This window comes from Brienomyrus brachyistius, unplaced genomic scaffold (assembly GCF_023856365.1).
Source record: "Brienomyrus brachyistius isolate T26 unplaced genomic scaffold, BBRACH_0.4 scaffold105, whole genome shotgun sequence".
Lineage (NCBI taxonomy): Eukaryota > Metazoa > Chordata > Actinopteri > Osteoglossiformes > Mormyridae > Brienomyrus > Brienomyrus brachyistius.
In genome coordinates, this window is record NW_026042380.1 from 103,962 (window position 1) to 126,151 (window position 22,190).

At 44.3% G+C, this 22,190-nt stretch overlaps 1 protein-coding gene across 1 annotated transcript in view; it reads left to right on the forward strand.

Moving 5' to 3' along the window:
- The first annotated feature begins 11,227 nt into the window (after window positions 1-11,227).
- The window catches only part of LOC125727631 (spectrin beta chain, non-erythrocytic 1-like), a 57,882-nt gene continuing 46,919 nt past the window's right edge, over window positions 11,228-22,190 (forward strand). The window contains 1 exon segment of the mRNA XM_049004485.1: window positions 11,228-11,663. The gene's annotated coding sequence lies outside the window, so the exon portion shown is untranslated.

Consider the following 22,190-nt stretch of genomic DNA (forward strand, 5'->3'; position numbering starts at 1 on the left):
AAGGAGCCACACTGGTGCATTGGCGCAGCATGTATCCTGTATACTGTAATTATGTGCATGCGAGTCATAGAAGCAATAAAGAAACCGTAGGGAATTACAATCCCCCCGTTATAAGACAATAATAGTAGTATTAATAAGAAAAATGCTTGATTCAGCAGTGTGGCATGTTTGCAAATCCAATCAGTTGCCCATGTATTTGTGCTGAGATTTAATATAGACTTTATTTATATTTCGTGTTTTTGTGAATAATACTGAATCATTTCTGACGTTTCTGTGATGATGACCCGCATTCAGATAATGAGACCATTCATCGGGACGCCGCTCGCCATTAACACAGGTAACATTGCATGTTTTCAAGCAAATTCCCAGTGGAAATGGCATTGAGTTTGGTGTTGGTTGAATTACCTTAAATTAACCCACATCCGATAGCTTTATGCAGATCTACACTCTATTCGATACACAAGGGAGTATATACGGCATATTTTATATTCATAAATATCCGTGTTAACGATCTGATTAAAAGAGCAACTGTTTATTTGAAAATGGCTCGGAATCTATCTTTATGGTCCTTTTTTTTGGTATTATCTAATCATATACTTCTTTGCAATAAAATCCTGTATAGGACATCCCAGTGGGGGTTTATTCTTGTGAAGACCCAAATATATCCCTCTGAAACTGGAACAAACACGTGCACGTCAGTGTGGAACGCTGGACTGCAAAGGGGAATATCGATTCATGCGCTAGAGGGCGCTACCGCTTAGCACGTTCATTAGCGTGCAGACTTGAACCCTTAATGAAAGGGATGTGGGGGAGATTTCAATTTATAATGGCGGTCTTGGTGAAGGTGATGAAGGACACTTAAACATGATTTAAATCAATGCTCTTAAGTGGAAAACGTCCATTTTTCTTCTAACTTCTCCAGTACAGGGTGGTGGAGAGTATGCATGGTGTCTATTCCAGTCGGCACAGGGTAGGTAAATATGCACGCTAGGGGCGCTTTTGAGACACCAGTTTGCTGAACCAATGTATGTTTAGTTAGTAATTTGGCTGGCAGGTTTGCTGGGGCGTAACTAAGTTAGCTTGAATCGGCAACTTTTTCGGAGACCCTTCTTCGTATAAACCACAGGCTTATATTGCTGTACTTGACGTCTGGTTTTATAAGGGAATGTGCAAGCACTAGACAGACACCCCTGCCTTCTAAAATAATGATTCTTTAAAATGAATTTACTCTAATACCGGGTTTGGCAACTTTGGTCAGCTGGCTGGAGTGAAATTTTCAGTTCGAGGCAAGTCTGCACACGCATTTGCATGTATGTAACAGTTTTATTGCCTCGTAAATAGTCTGTAGTGTTTGCAAACTACTCCAACGCTTTTGATCTAGCTAATTTTAGGTTGATCAAGAAATAATATAGATTTGCCGTAAGATTTCTTGCTTGAGCCTAAGATTCTGAATACGTGAGACCTGGCAACCCTTTTTCCAAGAAAAACGATAGGTTAATGTATTAGAAACAGCTACAGTTATTAAGCTACATATTTTGGTCCCCATGCAGTCGCAGCTGTCCAGTTTAGGTGAATGTGGTTGTTATTATGGGTTGAAGAAGCTTTTTTGTGCACAACAGTGATAATTTGTCCCTAACCATGCCTCGCTAATTAACTGTTGCCAGTCCTGGAGATCCTCCCTCTCGGTTAAGACTCGCCATGATGATATATCAAGTCAAGCAGCATCACTTTAGTAACCCCTATGGGACGGAAATGTATTAGGAAAGCTAAGCATACATAACAGAGAGCTCGATCTTTAAACCGTTTGCGAGCTCAAAAATGACGATGAGACTATTGTTGCTACGCAACAAGTGATTCATCTCGAGCTTCTGCCCCTTTCAGCTCGCTCACATTCAACTCTGCCGACACACCAAAAACAACGAAAGGCTATTTATATCACGGCTGGGCGAACCTGGATCCTGGATGATTCCATCTGACTGCGTCCTTGTATGGTTACTGTGTTTGATTATTCGACTTATTGTACGTTTTTTAAAAAAAAAAAAAAAAAAGTCAAACAAACTTTGTGTTTTGCTGAAGCGATATACTCATTAAAGCCTGGCTGGCTCTGCACGTCGTTAAGACACAATTAGTAAGGCTCGCTAACGAGAAGGCAGGTGGATCGCTCTCCACATGGCCCAAGGGTACCGCAGATGTAGGGCAAGGCTGCGACAGTCAAACTATTAATACACAAATTGCACTGTGGGAGCATGCTATAACCCTGCCACACTCCCAAATCGTTCATATGAGAACTCATAACATGCAGTGCATATTCATACTCCTCTTATGCACAACAAATTATATTTATAAAATATGTAATTTCGCATTCACATATTCTGAAGATCTGGCAGTGTCGATTAGCACGGCAGCCTCACAGGGTTGTGGGTTCAAATCCCATTCCTGGCTCTGCATGAGTGGAATTTGTTGGTTTCCTCCCACAGTCCAAATGTCCAAATTTTGTGTGTGAGTATGTGTGTCCTGTTACTGACTTACATTCACTAAAGGATGCCTCATGCCCTCTGTGTTCAGGGAAATCTTTCACACTCACCCTAACCATGTAGTGGACAAGCTGCTATAGATAATGGATGAATGCATATAATATTGTTAAGTGTGGCAAACATATATAGGCCACAAAACCAGAAGGGTGTTGGTTCACGTCTACAGTATTTTAAAAAAAGAAAATTACGGAAGTTATATTTCTGACATCATAACACCTGAGTTAAAAGGGAACAGTTAAGTTGACAAACCAGGGCAGTTTTGGAGGCTTCTGGAATGCAAGGTGATCATGTTCCCACTTCTCGCCGATGTAGGCTGAATCGCTATGCCCTGATTTGCAGTGAGGGTTTGTAAAACACGAGTGTATGTGGGTCATTTCATAAAACATTTGCACAAATTTTCCCTCTCATGAATTATGTAGTGTTGACATCCATGCCAAGCACACTACTTGTGTGTTCCCCTTAAATTCTATCTGTTTTCTATATGGAGTAATTAGTTATTAGTATATGTAAGGCCACAATGTTTTAGCAAAGGGTGGTGTGTGGCTCAGTGGGTTAGGATGGTGTACCTGTTACCAGAAGGTTGTCAGTTTACATCTCAGATTTCTCAGAGTGGTTTCATCTTTGGGTCCCTGAGCAAGGTCCTTAACCCCCAATTGTTCCAGGGACTGTCTGAGCCTACGTTCTTAAAATGTTTGTCACTTTGGATAAAAGCTTCTGCTAAAATCAAATTCTAGAACTTTCACTGATGTTTCCCATGTATGATACTTTCAGAAACCGTGCAGTCGTGTACCTCATAATGGTCAACGACGGACCACATGTACAACGGTGGTCCCATAAGATTATAATGCTTGATAATGACAATAAATCTGGTACTGGTTTATATATTTACTGTACTGTACTTTTACCATTATGTCAAGAGTGTCCACTGTCTACTTATGAAAAAGGTTACACTACGACAAAATTCCCTAAGAACTCATGTCTCAGAACGACGGCATTCATAAACAAGCAGCTTTGGATATTCCTTGAGTTGTTGGGATGATTGACGCAATCACCGTTTCCCAAAAGCAGCCCCAAAGGTCCAATGACCATGGAGATGATCAACTCTGCTCACAGTGTCAGTGTGTGGCCATTTTTTTTGAAGGATTCTACCTCCCGTTAACTCAATCTGGGTATAATTTAAGCACTAGCATAGATGTCAACTCCAACTAGGGTGCAAGGCATCTACTCATTTCTCTTCTGTCTCCAGTACCTTTTAAAAAGAGAAATGTAACACTCATAGTGTGAAATTCTAGTATAATCCCACATATCTATACTTTTGAAATTCCTTGTTTGCTCCCGCAGTAAAGCAGTTACTGTAAAGACATCTAGTGGTGCTTAACGAACTGAGTAAGTACTGAGTACCAGCAGGGGTGGTGTTTGCTACTAAAATATCGCAAGCTTGTTTCCTCAGATCATCATTCATCTTTCTTTTGGATATTTTTGCTTTCTTCAACATTGTAAAATATGCAAGATCACAGTGAGAGTGGAATCCAAACCCAGGAAACACTGGGAAAGAGGCAGGGAGTGCTGTGGGGCCGGTACTACGAAGCGGGGTTACTGGCTTATCGGGGGAACTTGTCGGATTTAAGGTAGTCTGGGCAAAATGTAAGCGAACAAATAAGTCCATTTAAACTGTGGTGCCTTAAATCTGACAAGTTACCCTGATAAGAGAGTAACCCTGCTTCGTAGTACAGGCCACTGGACGACGCACCATCAGCTTGTATGTGATGAGGTGATTCCAGGAGAAACCTCTAGTGGAATTCTAGTGATTTTAGCCTCCTGCCATATTTATTTCTGTGTATCTGAACTAGTCTATTGACTGAAGGTTAGAGTATGGTAAAACGGTCGCAATAGCTTAACTGGTGTTGCCCTAGTCAGTCCAATTAATTTTCACCACTAGTCCATCTGGTCTTGCCGTCATTCATCTGACATTATAAAAGCCACAAAACAGGCATTTAAATCAGATGGCTAACCAGCTAACCAGCGCTTGATTGACATACCTTATCTGGCTAAGTTGAGCAGAAGTCTAGAGCACATTTTCTTGCCGTGTTCCTCCGTGTAGGGCTCAAGCTGTCACGGTCTTTGAAGCACAGCTTGAATAATGTTATCATGCTTTAATATTTCACTTTCTTTGTGGAATTCTGTAAGCGCATTAGCCAAATCGCGTAGCTATAAATCTGAATACTAGTGAATATTCCAGTATGACGGGTTTCAAATTGGGTTGTGACGTCCGACCTGAGTGCACGGCTCAAGTTAGAAACAAGATCTTGACTGGTGGACCTACTGGTGAGGAATGCATTCCAACTTGTAACATCTGAAACCCACTGGCAGGGCATACCGGTCGCAACTAGAAATCGCTTTAGTGATGCAGTAGAGATGGCGACCCAAAAAGAGATTTCTGGGAGAGGGAGCTGGAGGAGTTTCTCACACCAGTCCCCAAGCTTGCTGAGATGCTCTCTGGCAGTAAAGCAGGGTCATCGAGTCCCTGGAAAATCTGTGGTTACATGCCTTGCTCATTCTGCGCAGCACTGGGATTCGAACCAACAACCTTCTGTGCCCAGGCACAAAATCCTAACCCGCGCAAAGCCCCACAACTCACCATGCACTCTAGCATCTCCGCAGCCATGTTGCTTCTAAGCATTACTTCTTTTGAGGCAGCAGACCATAGAGACTAGCCAGCGGGTGTTTACTCTCTCTCAGTCGCGTCTGTGTACATGGCAGGTTTTACACAATAACACCTCAGAGTTACGCTCTGTGTTTTTTCGTTCCCCCACCGGGGTCCGACACGACCCGTCTCTCCTTTTTCTCCTGTCCTGGTTTCATTCTATCTAATTATTGTCAAGTTAAAAGTGGAACAGGAAGGTGACCTTTGGCAACTTGTTTAGAAAAAAAGAGAGTGAGCGAGGGAGGGGGGAAATGAACAAAAAAAGACACCAGAAATAGTCGGTCCCAGAGAGAAGAGTAGGAAAAAAATCCGTCGGAGTGATATAAATTTCCTTTAGTAGGTCAAACAGGCCAAAGAAGAATAACCCATTGAACACTGGCTGATTTTTAGTCCACTTGCCACATATTCTACATTTGCGTTAGTTCCCCTGTGATCAAAGTACTAGACGCTCATAGTCGTATAAAGGATTTTTTCCAGGCAAATTTCTTACAATTGAAGGATTATCCCAACGTTTTCCTTTCTCTGTGTGACAAGCATTTTTCATTTGAAATGCAGGAAAAAAGGTGAGGGTATTCGAAGTGTGCGTATGTGTGTGAATTATGTTTATATTACATTGTAGGGACCAAATGACCCACACAATGTGATAAAAACCTGTTATTTTGAAGTTGTGGGGACCGTCGTTCAGGTCTCCACAAACACCTGTGAATACAATCAAAAAACTAAAAATTCCAAAAGATTTTGTATTTTGTTTGGTAATATGTGGTTAAGGTTAGAGTTGGGTAAGGGTTAAGGTCGTCATGTTAGGCTGAAAGTTTTCCCCGTAGAAATTAATAGAGTCCCCACAAAGTTATAATTACAAACCTGTGTGTGTGTGTGTGTGAGTGGTTTAAACAGTTACAAAAACGTTGCAACAAAAGCAAAAGCATTAGCAGATAACACTCTGCAGGAAAGTGCTTGTGTTCTCATAATGACAGTGACAGTGAGCTGTGTCTTTTGTTCATTCGTGTAACGAAAAGAAAAACTTTGAAAAAAATGCTTAGTTGGTCCTTTATTATGAGATATGAATCATAAAGCTCAGAGCGAAATGTGGTGCTCGATCACGGCCGGCAATTCTCTGCACGCCTAAAAGGGGAATTGCTTTTTCCTTTTTTAATCTGAAGTTGCTCTAAGATTGGATGTTTGCTCTCGTAAATTGCCTAATGAAGCCCGGATTCCACACACTAAGCAAGCTGACCTTGGAAATGACGAGCAGGGAGGATGTAATTAGAGCAGAGCCTCACTCCGGAATGTTCCGTCAGGGCCACAGAGTCCCGATCTTCTGCCTCTCTGCAACATTGCTCCTCAGAGCTTGGGAGCCCGGGGCCCGGAATGGACGCATCGGATCTGCTGTCAGATCTGCTCCGACCGAGCTCATTACCGCTCACAAGCACACCGCGCACACCGCACACACACCCTATGGCGGAGAAGCACAGAAATGCAGTACCTACTCATAAAAAGACTGTGTTTCTGGCAAGAAATCTCTCGTGGAGAGAGGAGAGACTGGGCGTGAGAGCATGTGCGGTCAAGTAAAAAACAAAAACCGTAATGACTGTAGTAAACAGGAAACTAAATAACAGGCACTATTCTCAAATGTTGGCTGAATGACAACACGATGAGTGTGACTGGAAATAACAGGCATCTGGTCCAGCTGCATCCCACTGTCCAGGGCAGCTTTCATGCCCCCCCCCCCCAACACCGCTCATGTCCATATAACCAGTGGACTGAAGGGGGTTTACTTGAAATCGCTTCAATCTGCAGAAAGTGAGCCTGTGTAAGCACTGTGTGGGCCAGGCTCTGGATGCCATACCCCGCATTCAGCGCTTTCTCTGTGTCCTACAGGAATGTGGACAACCATTTTTTTTTGGGGGGGGGGATGATGACTGTCTGCCCATTGTGCTGTGGTGTATTTTTTTGGGGTTATCAAACATCCAGCAAAAGCTCTATTTGTTTACTGCTATAAAACGTGGAGTAGCAGAATAAAAACGGACTTGATTTGTCCCAGGGTGCACACCGTCATCCACTTCTGAATAAAGGAAATCAGACTGGGGTGGGGACTTTAGCAGACGAGGAAGCCTGGTCTGTTTTATCACGTAGTAGTAATTAAGACACTGAATTTCGTTGCCAGCAAGTTGCGGGCGAATATAGCAATAAACTGCGTCCCTGCTTAAAAAATGCTGGTATACATGAAAACATAAAAAAATGCATCATAAATAATTAGATATACCGATAAAAGAAGATTTTATACTATTATTTACAGGCATAAGGTGCTCTTGTGGTTCACGATCAATAAGTAAACAGACGAAGAAACCCTTGCCTTCTAGTGGCGGCAAGGCGTCAGAGCCCGTCCTGTGGCCACGTGTTAGATACGTCCGTGGCGCGCGCCTCGCGCGAGCGCGCCGTCTGCCGCCATATCGCGAGGACGGGGGTAAACGTTCTATAGGGCACAAACAGGGTCGCTGCCGTCGCGACATGTGCCGGTGCTTCCAGCCGGTGGTAAACAGGCATGTCGCTTAGAAAATCCCAATAGACTTAATATTTTTATATTATATAAGTTACATCATCATATGATATTACGATGGGCTGAAGCGCAATGTCCCTCCAGAGAGGGTCCCTTAGCTGGCCGCATGGGTTTACGTCACTCTTCTCCTACTTGATCCATGTCCCCGCTGTTTATTTATATGTACCTCTGTGTTTAACAAGCCCGGACGGCAACGGCGTGTATATTCGACCCGATCACTGGTTCCGTGAGTAACGCTGTTGATCCCCCCCCCGCCTCCCACCATAGCGGCAGCTATTGGTTAATCTCTGACGTTTGTTTTCTCTCCTTTGCTTATATACGTCATCCTCCGTTATTCCTGAAACGTGGAAATATACCTTGAATAAAGCTTCGGTTCTTTCGGCTTCTCCCTGAACAAATAAAGTTAAACCCCGTCCTGGTATCTGGTTTTAACTATTTTTAAAGCTTTACTCGTGTATGAATTAAAGTAGCCTGATTAGATATGCAAAAATGGTGCATATTTATTGTTAATTTTTGCCATTATTTCAATTATAAAATCGCGTAAGGGAACATATATCTGGTTTAAAAGGCAACGAGAGAGAGAAAGATGAAAGAATTCCCCAAAGCTAGTGAGCTGTACACATTCATTCACTGAATATTGCTCCTGGAATAAACGCCATAGGTCAATTTTTTTTCCCACGGTAACCAATATCAGTTATAACCAGTTAGTTATTATTACCGCCATTGTCTTGAAGTTTCGTTATCAGTCTATGCCCATTGTAATTATTTTTTGTAATTTTGAACATGATCCCTAAACCAAATGCAATTCTGGATTTTGCAACTATTACTAAATCAGATGGTTCCGCATGTGGTCTGTTTCTAGATCCCCAGATTTTTAGCAAAATTGGAAATTTGGTGGTCTCTGCTTCCCACATTTAACTAAATAAACGCGCAATAGGGCCTATACAGGAACAACATAAGGGAAAGAAGAAAACGGCAAGCGAAAGAATTTGGGCTACCGCTTAAACAGTTTAAATGAGCGGGAAAATCAGCAGGAACGTGTAACAATATAATTTGTTTTGTATTTAAAAAAAAAAACTAACTTCAAACCAGCTGCGACTATTTTAACTGTTCTAAATACTGTTATAAAAAATCTTGACTAGCAAATTTAAACAAATGTCAGTTTTACAATGGCCCTTTTTCGGTCCATGCATTCAGATATACCAAATCAAAGCACACACTCTATACGAATCTAAAACCGTTATTATAATTGCATATCTTCAATACTTGACCGTTTTATGTATGAAACTCTAACCATCCAGTTCACGCGAAGCAGAAGAAACCTTACTGAATTTCCATCCATTTTCCAAACCGCTTATCCTACTGGGTCGCGGGGAGGTCCAGAGCCTATCCTGGAAGCAATGGGCATGAGGCAGGGAACAACCCAATCAGCCTCAGCATGTTTTTGGACTGTGGGGGGAAACCGGAGTACCCGGAGGAAACCCCACGACGACATGGGGAGAACATGCAAACTCCACACACATGTAACCCAGGCGAGACTCGAACCCGGGTCCCAGAGGTGTGAGGCAACAGTGCTAACCACTGCAAATTATTAATGGAATATGCAAATTAGTCTCCACTACGTATATCAATCTCTTTTCTAACGCCTACATCCATCCTAGTCTCAAAACTGATGATCCAGTACATAACTGTGTAGCTTGTCTTCTTACAACCCCCCATGTGGGTTTGTAGGAAGACATCCAGCTTGCTGCTCTCTTCTCGGATCACAAGATGTCTTGTCTATAAGCAGTGCTGGTCAAAGCTTATGTGAAGTCTATGCAATATATATGACAATCTCAGAGGGTTCTTTACATGTAAGACTTGATCAAAAGTCCCCGATATGTCTAAGCTGAAAGGTGAAACGTGCTTCCTTTTTAACATGGACTATCTAGGCCCCCGATAAAATAGAAGCTTGGTCTGCACAGGGCACAGGGGCAGATTAATTTCAGGGGCCCTATAGGCTGATATGGGTAGGGGGGCATTTTGAGGTATTTTTGGATCTGAAAGAGAAATTAGAGGGAATAAAAAATTGTGGGACATCAATAATATGCCAATCAGAGTACGGGTGCCAGCGGTAACATACCAGTCAGGGTGGGGGCGGGAGTGCTGTTGGGAAAATTCACTGATTTGGTGGGGAGTGGATCCATCAGCCAAATTAAAAAAATAAAGGTCAAGATCAACAGGGGCAGGGGGGCGCCCTAGAGTGCAGGACACAGCGTTGGGGGGGGGAGTATGTGAATTGTGGCGGGGGCACTCTGTTTTGCATCTTCCGTTAGAAGATGGTGCCTAGGCGGCTGCCAATGTCACCAGTAGGGTTCTCCACTGTCATATGAGGCAGTCAGCTCACCATAACACCATTGTGCCCAGTTCCTCTCATCTTAATGGTTATCTAGGGACACTTGTAGATGTCATACACCTTGGGAGGTACTGCTATCCCAGTAGGACTTCCCAGTAGCTTTAGGACATATTAATTGGTACTGTACTCTTCAGAACAACCAGATAAATTCATTTGGGTCATTATGTTGATCTAGCAGTATGTTTATTAGTAATCTTGACCAACTGATATGTGGGAACCAGTTATGGCATTTGTTTGCAAAGAAATTAGAACCACAAATATTAAAGCAAAACGATGTAGAATGGTGAAACTTGAGAATCGTTTTCAAAACAAGTGTTGCAGTGTGTGCAAAACGTCCTTTTAAATGTCATGTTGCATTGTTGCAGAGACAGCAGACACAACAGCATGCAGGGAATGTGACACGGCAAGCATTTTGGGCAGACCAGGACAGAACGGTGAACGAAATCCACTCACCTGTGAACCCAAAAGTACAGAGCCTGTTGATTTAGCTAGTACAAATCGAATTTTTTGTTTTGTTTGTTCTTAAAAGGCAACATGCCCACGCACAACAAGACATTTCTCCAGAGAAATAAACCAAATTTAAATCTGAATGCAGTTAATTATTCTAAGGGGCCTCATAAGTGATATTAGATTTGTTGTGCTTCGTTTCACTGTTTTATGTTCACTGTTAGGAACACTAGGTCTCACGTTTCTGTTTCATGCTCCTGAAAACTTTCCACCAACACAACCTGAAGGAATACAAACGCAATAAAGAAGTTTCTTTTTAAGTACTAGAGACCGGACCCCCCCAAAGCCCAACACATCACTTGGGTTCCTGTGCACCTGGGTACCGCTCTACTCCCAGCCGGTGATATCCATCCGCCAGTCAAAGGATGTGTCACGTCCCTGCTATACTGGAGAGAAACAAACGTTTGCCGATGAAAGAAAAAAAAAACAGATGCATGAGAAGGAGAGAGGATAGGTCGGCCAGTATGAATCGGGAGCCGACTCCCACTTACACCTGCAGAATGCTTTTAACACGATGTGTCGGGAGCACTCCATGTTTCACGACGGCCCCAGTGTGTGATTAAACACCCCCTCCCCGCTCCCTCCTCTTCTACTGCCATTCATTCTTTCTTCTCCCAGTTGAACGGGAGATAGGGACAACGGCGGAGGACAGGAGAGCGGGCAAGCAGCGCAGCCCCGTTCTTTCCTTTCCGTGCTTTTGCATCGCTTTATGGGTTTTCTTTAGCTTCTTGGATTTATAAATGTTTCGTAACGGGCGGTGCTGCATCGGCAGCGCGAAAGAGACGGCAGCAACTCTACGGATTTAACGGGAAATAACGCTAGCGGGGGCTCCTTTCAAAATTACATCACCCGGCTATGTGTTTCAATATCTAGTCAGGTCGCCCAAGAAATAACATATAGGCTGCGCGCATTTGCAATCTTTCATTTTTGGGTTATCAACTAGCGGGAAAAGATCGGCAATACCTGGTAAGATGTATTTCTTAAAATACATTTTATTCATTTCCTCTGCAAAACGAAGAGACTTTAATGCAACCGATCCTGGTGCATCTGAAAAAAATGTGTTTGATACGGTGCGTTTCAGGAAGGAGCTCTGGCGTCTGGGCTGAATGTGTAACATTACATTTTCTATATCCTCTTTCTCCTTGTCCAGTGCATCACTAAAAACATTTTCCCGTGCTTCTTTTTTTTCCCTCTCACTACCTGTCCGCTTTTGTGCACATTTAAATTAAACCGAGAAAGCTGGGGACCCCTGCGATTCTGTATAGACGTTTCGGAATCCGGTACATTTTGTCTTGGTGGGTTTTGCGCGTCTCACGATGCAGCCCGAAATGACAGCCGATCTGACGCTGTCCTCGCCTTTACATTAAAAACAATGCAGGCAGTTTTGCAACTGGACGAAAAAGCCATCTAGTTAAATCCGAATTCCCTTTCTATGTAAGTAATCTTTCAGCGACGAATTGTATTTTTTTATGTACACAGGTTAGCATAGCACGCGCAAACTGCATACATTTACCATTACTTCCTAATAATCCGTGCAGATAATAAAGCAGTCGTCTTTTTGGTCGAAAATAAGGAATTTTATTTGAGTGAGCTATATAATGGCTGTATTTATACCGTTTTTTGCTTTATTAGTAGTGATGACTTTCGGCTGTTCTGAGTTTCGGCTATTCTGGCTTACATTGATTTGAACACTTTGGGGCAGAGCCGTCTGTCATGCCCCAAAAAGCGATCAGATAACAAACAGACCTCTGTCTGTGGATATGGATAAATGTAAGATACATTGTAAATGCGATCACATTGGATTTACATTAAATTCTGGTGGTTCTCCATAGCACTTTGTCGAAGGAGAGGTAGACGCTGGCCATGCCAGTCCTACAACAAAGGGGGGGGGGAGGTATTAAATATTTCCTATATTTTAACATATCCACTCCCCTTTACCCCTCCCCTTATTCCTGAAGTGGCGAACAAAGCTATTTGTTGCATTAACATCTTGCAATTTAAGAGATATATGTGTTTGTTTTTAATGAAAGGCTTCGTTGTTTTATGTTTTGCAAACATCTTTTGATTTTGAGTGATGTCCTATATTGCTGAGCGTGTGTTATTCCGGCGGCTTTGTTAGGGGACTCAGACGCTCCGGCGTCACGAGCCCCCCTGCCGGGACCCCTCCCTCGCTGCCGCTATTTTCTCCTCCCTATTTCTAAACAGGTGTATCCCAAATTACGGCGAGCTCTTTATTTTAATCAGATTCTAAACTTTTTAGAGCTTCATTGTACTACTTAATCCTTGATAACACCAAAATAAATCGTAGCTGTTTATGTCCCCCCCCCCCCCCCCGACTTTTTAGGTAGTCCCATGTGAGATTGGGGTGACTCAGGGCACCCCTCTGTTTTTTTTTTTTTTTTAACCAGCGATTAGAAAGTAATTGCAGGTTTTAGTTTGGGTTAGGTGTTGCGATTATCTATTCCACATAGTCTCTATAAACAATAATAAGCGAATCTCAGCGGGTTCTTTATGTGTAAGACTCGATCACAAGTCCCAGATACGTCTAAGCGAAAAAGGTGGATCGCGCTTCCTTAACATGGACTATTCAGGCATGTTTAGCGACGGCTATTGCAGGTCAGATGAACCCTTTAAACAAGTATCGACACTTCGGCCTAGTAAAGAAAGAGAAGCCCATTGTAACCCTGTTAAGCGTCCCGGCAATCCGTACCTGCTTGTGTTTCCTGTTCCTGTTGTGCTCGCCACGTTTCATGACATAATAATTGCCTTTAAAATTTTCTAACGCTGTATATCGATCCCGGAAGAGCAGTCTTCGTTTAGCACAGATACGTAGCCTGTAATTAATTTAACGGCTTTCTTTAAATGCGGGACCTGAACACTGACATCAATAGCGCCTATTAAGAAATCGATATTCGGCATTGTATTCCATCTGATTAGTTCCTCACCGGGCAAATTAAATATTTAATAGTTTTATAAAGTGATTTGTGAAAAATTGTGGAAAGGAATATACCTGTTTGGGTGTTTGTTTGCGGGAGCAGAAGCATTAATAAGATAAGCATTATCTGTCGGATACTTGGACATCTGTATTTACCAGGCCCCTCTGGGACTCTCAATTACTGGATTTGTGATGGAGGCTCAAGTCTGTAGATAGACATAAAACAGGCCACCTGCAACCTGCAATTACACTACCAGTGTTTCCATATCCGGTCCCTGGGGACTCGCAGCCGTTTCACGTTTTTGCTCCTCCTCAGCTCCCTGCCAGACAGTCCATGTTTTTTGCTTCACGTTCTTGTTAAGGGAGCAAAAACGTGGGCTGTCTGTGAGTCCCTGAGGACCGGATTGGGACACACTGCACTATATGGATATATTACAGATACAGTCTCTCGTCAAGAATGAGAGGTCAGTGTCTGCTCATGTTTGTAGAGCATCTTTTCATTGGTTCTGTGTACTAAGAAACCAGCTTATACTTGATCAGTGGAGACGTAAATGGGGTAATGGTAGGACGATTCATAGGACACCTCTGGGACACTAAAAAATTAGAACATAATTAGACTGGTTTGAGTTGGGGGCAGAATATGATATGCTTTTATGGGGCCCGAAATCTTGAGCAGCGCTCCTGTAACTAATTAAGTCCTTGCTCTTAACTTAGGTTCGAGGCCCTTAGTTTTGGATTCAGTCTTAGAATGAATCCTGTGTTTTGTGTTGATTGACACAGAAGGCGGAAAATTTTCTTGTGAGGTAAAGTGAGCATCGTCATATAGCAGTAAGAGATTCGGTGTGTGTGTGTCTGTATCCATGCTTTGCGAATCAGATTAAGAACCTAAACCCAGATATGTAGCACTGGATAACTATATATACCCACATATACTTGCTTGAAATGATGTTTTATTACGTTCCACGTTGACAGAATGATGAGGTCACAAATCACCGATATAAAGTACCGAGATCATCAGAGGGGCTTAAACAGCCCTGCCTTCCCGGAGGAGAGACCTGTAAGTGGGCTGCCGTAGGCTGAGCGTGTGCACGGATGCGACGTGATCCGTGTTTACGTGTGGTGCACTCCGTGGATGCTGACGTTACTCACTTCACCATGCATCTCATGGTCCGGGGGGGGGGGGGGGGGCAGCTTGAAGGCTATCTGAAATTTGGAAGTTCTCCTCCGATCCTCCTTCTGTGCCATAGGGGGGGGGGGGCATTGGTTCCAAGTTTACCAGCTTTTTAAAGGTGCTTCTGTAATGCAGTTAGGAAGTTAGTAGTAGGACACTTCCACAGATTCTCCTCCCTTCCTTTGCCATCTGAGGGCCCCCTGCCCCGTAGACCCTGAGCCAGCAGCCAGAGATACGCCGCCAGGCCGTGCTCATCACCATTTGACTTTCACCCCCCCCCCCCCCCGCCCTTGAACACAGATTTTCCCCGTTTCACGTAGCGCAGGAAGTCGACGTTAAATATAGCCGCGTCACCTGGCCTAATTAGCCGAGCATATATTCATTCTACGATCCAATCCGTTTTTTTTTTTTGCCCCCCTACAATCTTCCGCTTTGAGGCACATCCAGGAGACACGTGAACAGAGGAGCTGCGTACTCGCTTTCCGTGACGTCCTCCCGGAAGCCTGTGGGACCGTTTCGAAGAAGCCGATTGGCTGCGGTTGACCTGCTGGCAGAGTGAAAGTCATGGCTGCACCGCAGAGCAGGTGCACGGGTCAAACATGAGGCCTCAAAACCCTGTTATCTTGGACTGCCCGAGGAATAAGGTCCCTTCGGTCCTGGTTGGGGTCAACTGGGGCTAATCTCCTCTATTAGGGCATTTAGGGAAGGTAGCGGGACAGAAGCGGGTAACTGAAATCAGATTAGTGTCTCGGCGCACGGATGACGGAGGAGGGCGTGTGGCCTGCAGGCCATTGGTCTCCACAGAGACGGGAAGGTCTGAGGGGGCTGAACGCGTCACAGTGCGCCCGGTGGCCAAAAGATGAATAGCAGGTTTATGTGCATTTAATGATCAGTCACAAAACAAAGCCTACCGCCCAGCACTGAGCATGAATAATGGAAGAGATGGGGGTGCGTAACACCTTTCTCTCACCAGCTGTGGATTATTCAATAAAAATACCCCTCTGATTTCCCTGGTGGGAGAAAGCGGGGCAGGGTGGGGTGGGGTGGGGGGATCAGGGGTCTCTTAAATAAAGAAAATAATGACTTTACCCTACAACACCTGGGACTCCCAGCCTGGAGGTACAGGCCCATATTACGGGGCTTGTGATGTGAATGTCAAGTTTATTGCATAACCAATAATTAAAGAGAATATATCAATATTTGATATTAAAATCCCCATTTATTCCTGGCATATTGTCCGCAGAACGTTAATTGATCAGTGTAATTTAGTTAATGTGTCTACTTAGACAAGTTAACAGCTTAAAATGGCTGCTTTATCAATACATTCTTTCATATTGTGTGGATAAATATAATCTTTTCTCTCTAACAGTTTCTGCATTGCTATATAACGAGACAGCTGTTTTGGCTGTGCTCCTTCGGTTGTGTTTGCTTGGAAGTAAAAAGCAAATATGATCACACGCACAGCTGTGATTGTTTGGTAGGATTTAATAGCTTTTGTACATTGTGTTAGTTTTTCAGGCACTTTCGCTCTGCTTATCGAAATAAAAAGTGACAGAATGAGGATGAAGAGCTACTTGCCGTGTCTGAACTTGCCGCTCCATCTTCTGAATCATGCGTCCTTAAAATGGATGTTGAACCATTCCGAATTCAGTCTTCGCTTTCCCACCACAGAATCCTTTCCAGGAACCATATCATTTTTCAGGAATCAGGATCTACTGTCACATTCCCACCACAGGAACTCGCCCCCCATTGTTGTTCACTGGAGGAAGTTCCGGGACCTTTTTTAGCCCTTACTTTTCGCTTGGCCGAGAACTACTGGGTGGGGTTTATAGCAGTAAACTTTGCTGTTTGGTTGACCACTTCCACGGGCGCTAACTTAGTGTGGGGAGAAGAGATAGAAGTGGACCTAAAGTCAGACCAGGTACAACGCAGCGATTGTGTTTCTGAAAAACCTTGCAATCACGTAAATAAACTTAGGGCAAACAAAATTAATTGAATAACAGAAAGAGTGCTGATGGTGTCCAATAATATAATTATATGCATTTTATATAAGAAATAATAATAATACATTAAGAAGTTCATAAACGTCTCCTATCGGTCTTATGAGTCTCACGAGAATCACCGAGTAACTGTTTCAACTGAACATGCCGAACTCGCTAACTTGTCCATCGCCAAGAATCAGGAGTAGTGATTTCCAAAATGAGGCTTCATGAACCATCTGCTGTATTTGTTTTACCCCACTAGATGGTGCTCTGAGTTTACTTTGGGTCATGTTTTGAGATGCACATAGCACAAATATATTGGATTACAGTATTACAGGCACTGAAGGCAACATGACTATAGACGCTCTATGAAAAGTAAAATGAATTTAGAAACGTCTCTGTGTTTTTATAGGATAATTTGTCTAACATTTTTCGATTATTAGAATCTAATACTGCCCTGTGCAGTGCGTCGAAGTACGAAAACTTCGATTCTTTTAGATTGAAAATCAGTTTGACCGATTCACTGAAAATAATCCGGTTCAAAAGAAGGATTCATTTACGAATCGGGAATCAGAATAGCTATTTTTGCGTGCAACTGGTGTTTCTTGCGTCGTAGTTCCGATACTGCTTTTCTCCCCAACTGAAAATTGGGCAAATACGAATGCGATTCCACGTTGAATCATTCCGTGTACAATCTGCAAGCTTTTTACGTTTCACAGGCTTATTTAGGATAAAGGTCTCGGTTCCTGTTGTCTGGTGGGAAAGGGAGACATGGAACAAAAGTTGCCCGTCGAGGCAGCCCAGGAACCTAGGTGGCAATGCGGATATTGTTCCTAGCATAAGATTTCATTGCATATTTCAGCGTGTTTGTGTTGTTTTTTTGTTGTTGATGCCAAGAAGCTGGGCTTTCACCCATCGGGGTGTTGCACACCTCTACCGTGTACAGGAGGGGGTGTTCCCACTGAGTGCCAGGGCAGCGTGTGCGTTTGGTAATTCACACGGCCCCGACTGTGATTAAATGTCTGCGCCGCAGACATCAGTTGCCCTAGTGCGATTGTTTCCAAACTCCGGTGGCGTTCAGCATAATCGTAGCCGGACTTTTCAGAGTAATCGTACTCCGGGTGGGTGTCATGTCACGGGGTTTCCATCGCGGCCGCAGGGCCTGAAGGATGATGGGAAAGCGGCTGGTGATGGGCATGTGAGAGTGTGTGTGTGTGTATGTGTGTACCTGTGAGTGCATCTGCATCTGTGTACCTGTATGACAGCCCGTACACCACAGTCTGTATCTGTGCACCTGTATGACAGCCCGTACACCACAGTCTGTATCTGTGCACCTGTTTGACAGCCCGTACACCACAGTCTGTATCTGTGCACCTGTATGACAGCCCGTACACCACAGTCTGTATCTGTGCACCTGTTTGACAGCCCGTACACCACAGTCTGTATCTGTGCACCTGTATGACAGCCCGTACACCACAGTCTGTATCTGTGCACCTGTATGACAGCCCGTACACCACAGTCTGTATCTGTGCACCTGTATGACAGCCCGTACACCACAGTCTGTATCTGTGCGTACGTGTCTGTATCTGTGGGTTGGGTTAGTTGACCCTGATCGTGTGGGGCTGTGGTAGGATGTGGCTGCCATCCCCCATGGATTCTGAGGCAGTCGGGATCTGCTGACACAAATGGAACAGTAAATCTCTGTGCCCCTGGGGATGTTTTTGGGTAAGGTGAGATAGGGCATCCACAGTGTTCAGTGACTACGTGTACTGTGTTACACAAAACGCAGAGTCACTGAACACTGCAGACGCCATCTGTCACCCTCTGTAACACAGAACGCAGTCACTGAACACTGCTGACACCCTCTGTAACCTAGCATGCAGAGTCACTGAACACTGCGGACTCCATCTGTCACCCTCTGAGAGAGAGACGGCGTCTGCAGTGTTCAGTGACTCCATGTTCTGTGTTACAGAAGGTGACAGATGGCGTCCGCAGTGTTCAGTGACTCTGCGTTCTGTGTTACATAAGGTGACAGATGGCGTCCTCAGTGTTCAGTGACTCTGCGTTCTGTGTCACAGATGGCATTGGCAGTGTTCAGTGACTCCATGTTCTGTGTTACAGAAGGTGACAGATGGCATCCGCAGTGTTCAGTCAGTCCGCATTCTGTGTTACATAAGGTGACAGATGGCGTCCGCAGTGTTCAGTGACTCTGCGTTCTGTGTCACAGATGGCATTGGCAGTGTTCAGTGACTCTGTGTTACATAAGGTGACAGATGGCGTCCGCAGTGTTCAGTGACTCTGCGTTCTATGTCACAGAGGGCGTCGGCAGTGTTCAGTGAAGAGTCGTCATTTAATGATTAAATTAAAAAATAAAAGAATAAATAAAACATTCATATACTGGGTAGTCAAAAGAGTAAATATTTCACTTTATTTAGCAATTGGAGACAGAATAAACAAACACTTTATTTAGCAAACACTTTTATTGGAAGCAGCATACTACTGAGTGAGTGGGGTCAGGCAGTCCCCAGAGCTACCTGGGGTTAAGGACCTTGGTCAGGGGCCCGATGGCACCAACGCTGGGACCTTCTAATCACAAGCACAGCATCCTAACCCGCTGAGTCACATGCATCATTAAATCTGATGGATGTGAGCTGGCCAGTTGCTGCACATCAGGAAGCTTCCTAGTGAGATTGGGAGCATGGTCTAGCAGATGATTTTGGCCTGCGAGTGCTGCCGTTTTGCTCCTCCCACCTCCAGATGGCGCTGCAGTGAACGCTCATTGCCCTGTCAGCTGTCACCACCTCTGAGTGGCTAATCCATTCAGAGCTAATTCGCCACGATTTCCAAAAAAGGCCATCCTGGCCCTGCCCACGGCAACGCTGCGGTCACAGGTAATCAGCGTTGCCATGGTCACAACCTTTCGGGATCCCTAAGTGGGTTACCAAGTGATGTTAAGGCGGTTACACAGAACATCAAATTAAAATGTACCGGGAAACTGGTCTTTAATTTGCCACAATTTATATAAACAAGTACAAGTTAACAGCAAGCTTGTCTTCACTCAGTTTTTTTGGGCTTGTTTTGAATCTGTATGTTTGTCCGTTGATGAATTACCAGGAATCTGGTGTGCACTCTGTGGGTGTTGACTGTAGAGAGCAGAAATATCAACCTCCGCAGGAAAAAAAAATGCGTTCTGATGTTATCAGTGGGTGAAATTCGTTGATCTTCTTGCTTGTTAGGGTTGCGTATAATATAATGTGTCGTAATGCCACTTTGGGGTCAATTTACCCAGCAACCCTGTGGCTTTTACGGGTACAAAAACATGCCCCCTCATTTTATAGTGGAACGGGGCTGAGCCGGTGGACTTCCCGTGCTTCCGGGGGGGGTGCCGTCAGCTGCCCGCATCTTGTCACTCCACAGGCCACGGGCTTCACTGAGGGACATGACGGCCGCTCGATTCCTCCCACGGGCCACCAGGAGCCCAAATGATATTTTCTGAGGAGCATTTTGAGGGAGATGAACGCCGTCTGTCTCTCCCTCGAGTCGGAATGTGGGTTCGGTGATCTGCGTTTTTACAGCACAGCGCGACTCACGCCAGGATCTCTAGTGTAGGATGCTCTGTACCTTGGCAGCTGAACTTAGGAATTTAATTGTACTTATACCAAAGGATCAATTAAGTGCTAGAACCTCTGGGACACGACGTGAAGTTTTCAGCTTTTGGGACGATTCCCAAACCCTCAGTCGAGGAGGTGCATCGGGCTTCTGTCACTTTGTAGATTCTTCCACATCTTTGACAGTGATCCACCAATCATTTGTGTCACTGTCTTGTGGTACACAGTAGGTTTGAATGTGGTGTTTTGTGCTCAGAAGGTAGTTGGTTCAAATCCCACCTTTTGGCTTTTGCGTGGGTGAAATTCTAGGCCCTCAGTTAACATTATCATTAACATGTCGCTTTGGGCTCCATTGTACAATAACTTGACATATTCAAGGGCTCCGTTCCCTCCCCCTGAATCTGCCCGGGACTGTCTGACTCTGCTCAGTTGTACATCACGTCAGATAAACATACTTGCTAAATAAATAAACGGTACATGTTCTTCCCATTCTTAGGCACATTTTCATCGAGATGGAAACCGGTTTTATGGAACGGAAAAACCTGCAGCAATTAAACACGCAGGAGAGCAGTCCAATTATAATAGAGAAAAAAAATCTATGAATGCCACAGTAAATCGATCTCGGATTGCCTAAGAATATCTTTGCCCTCCCTTTTTATAGCATGTTGTGTTATAAAAATTGAAAAGGAGTCTGTTCGTTTTTATAGAATCAACCGCTAACTCACTGGAAATTGAAGATGGATTTGGTAGTACAACTATGAAGTGCACATTCCACCATCTTCCTAACATTCGTTTAGATTTAAACATAATCGGAAATTTTTCCATGTGAACTCAATTTAAGTTAAAACTGCAGGACCACAAATCCGTTGGGCAACTTTGGGGCATTTCACAGGTCAGCTGTGTGTCGAATTCACAGTCCCCCTAGAGTCCCCCTACTGCCCACATCTTTGGAGTGTTTCCAGGGTTGGCCCCAAGTGCGCATGGTCTCCACAGGGTCCTGTTTATTAGGCGTCTATAAAACTGCTCGCATGATTTTGCTTTGAAAAACCTCTCGCCCACAAAAGAGCTGTATGCTAACTGCCCAGCCCACAGCAGCTGCCGCTTCTGCACGTTACCTGAAACAATGTTCTCCACCCGGTCCTCAGGGACCCCCCCAGACAGTCCACACTTTTGCTCCCTCCCATTTCCCAACCAATCAAGAACACCGAAAAAAGTGGCACAGGTTCGTTGAACGTTGGGAGGGATCAAAAATGTGGACTGGGTTGAGAAACATTGACCTGGAAGAATGTTTTTTTTGGATGCTTTAATAAGCTTAATGGAGTTTATTTCAGCAAATTGTCGAGGAATCGAGGCACCAGAACAAGTCAGCAGGGTAGTGCCTTTCAGCTAATGAAAATACCGCGGTCAGCAGTATGACACGATAGCAGAGATGGCTCCTTCTACAGGATTATAAAGTGTACTGTTGGTTCGAGGTTCCCGGGGCCCGGAAGAGGTTTGTGTGTGACAGGGTTAATCAGTCAGGTCGAGACTGCGATTTAGTCATCCGGCCAGCAGGGGGCACCACCTCCTACAGCACCACAGGCAGAGGCTGCTCTGGTCTCCTCTTTCTCCTCAGTGGCCGTGCCCAAGGCAGGATGAGCAGCGACAGCATTCTTAGTCTCAGTCACAGTTGGCAAAATATGCACATCACACCCCCCATAACTGAACTTGGATCTCTTTTATATTTTGCCCTGAATTCGAGATAACACCCCCCTAGCATCAGCAATGGACTTATTTGCAGCCCGGACGTAGGGGTGT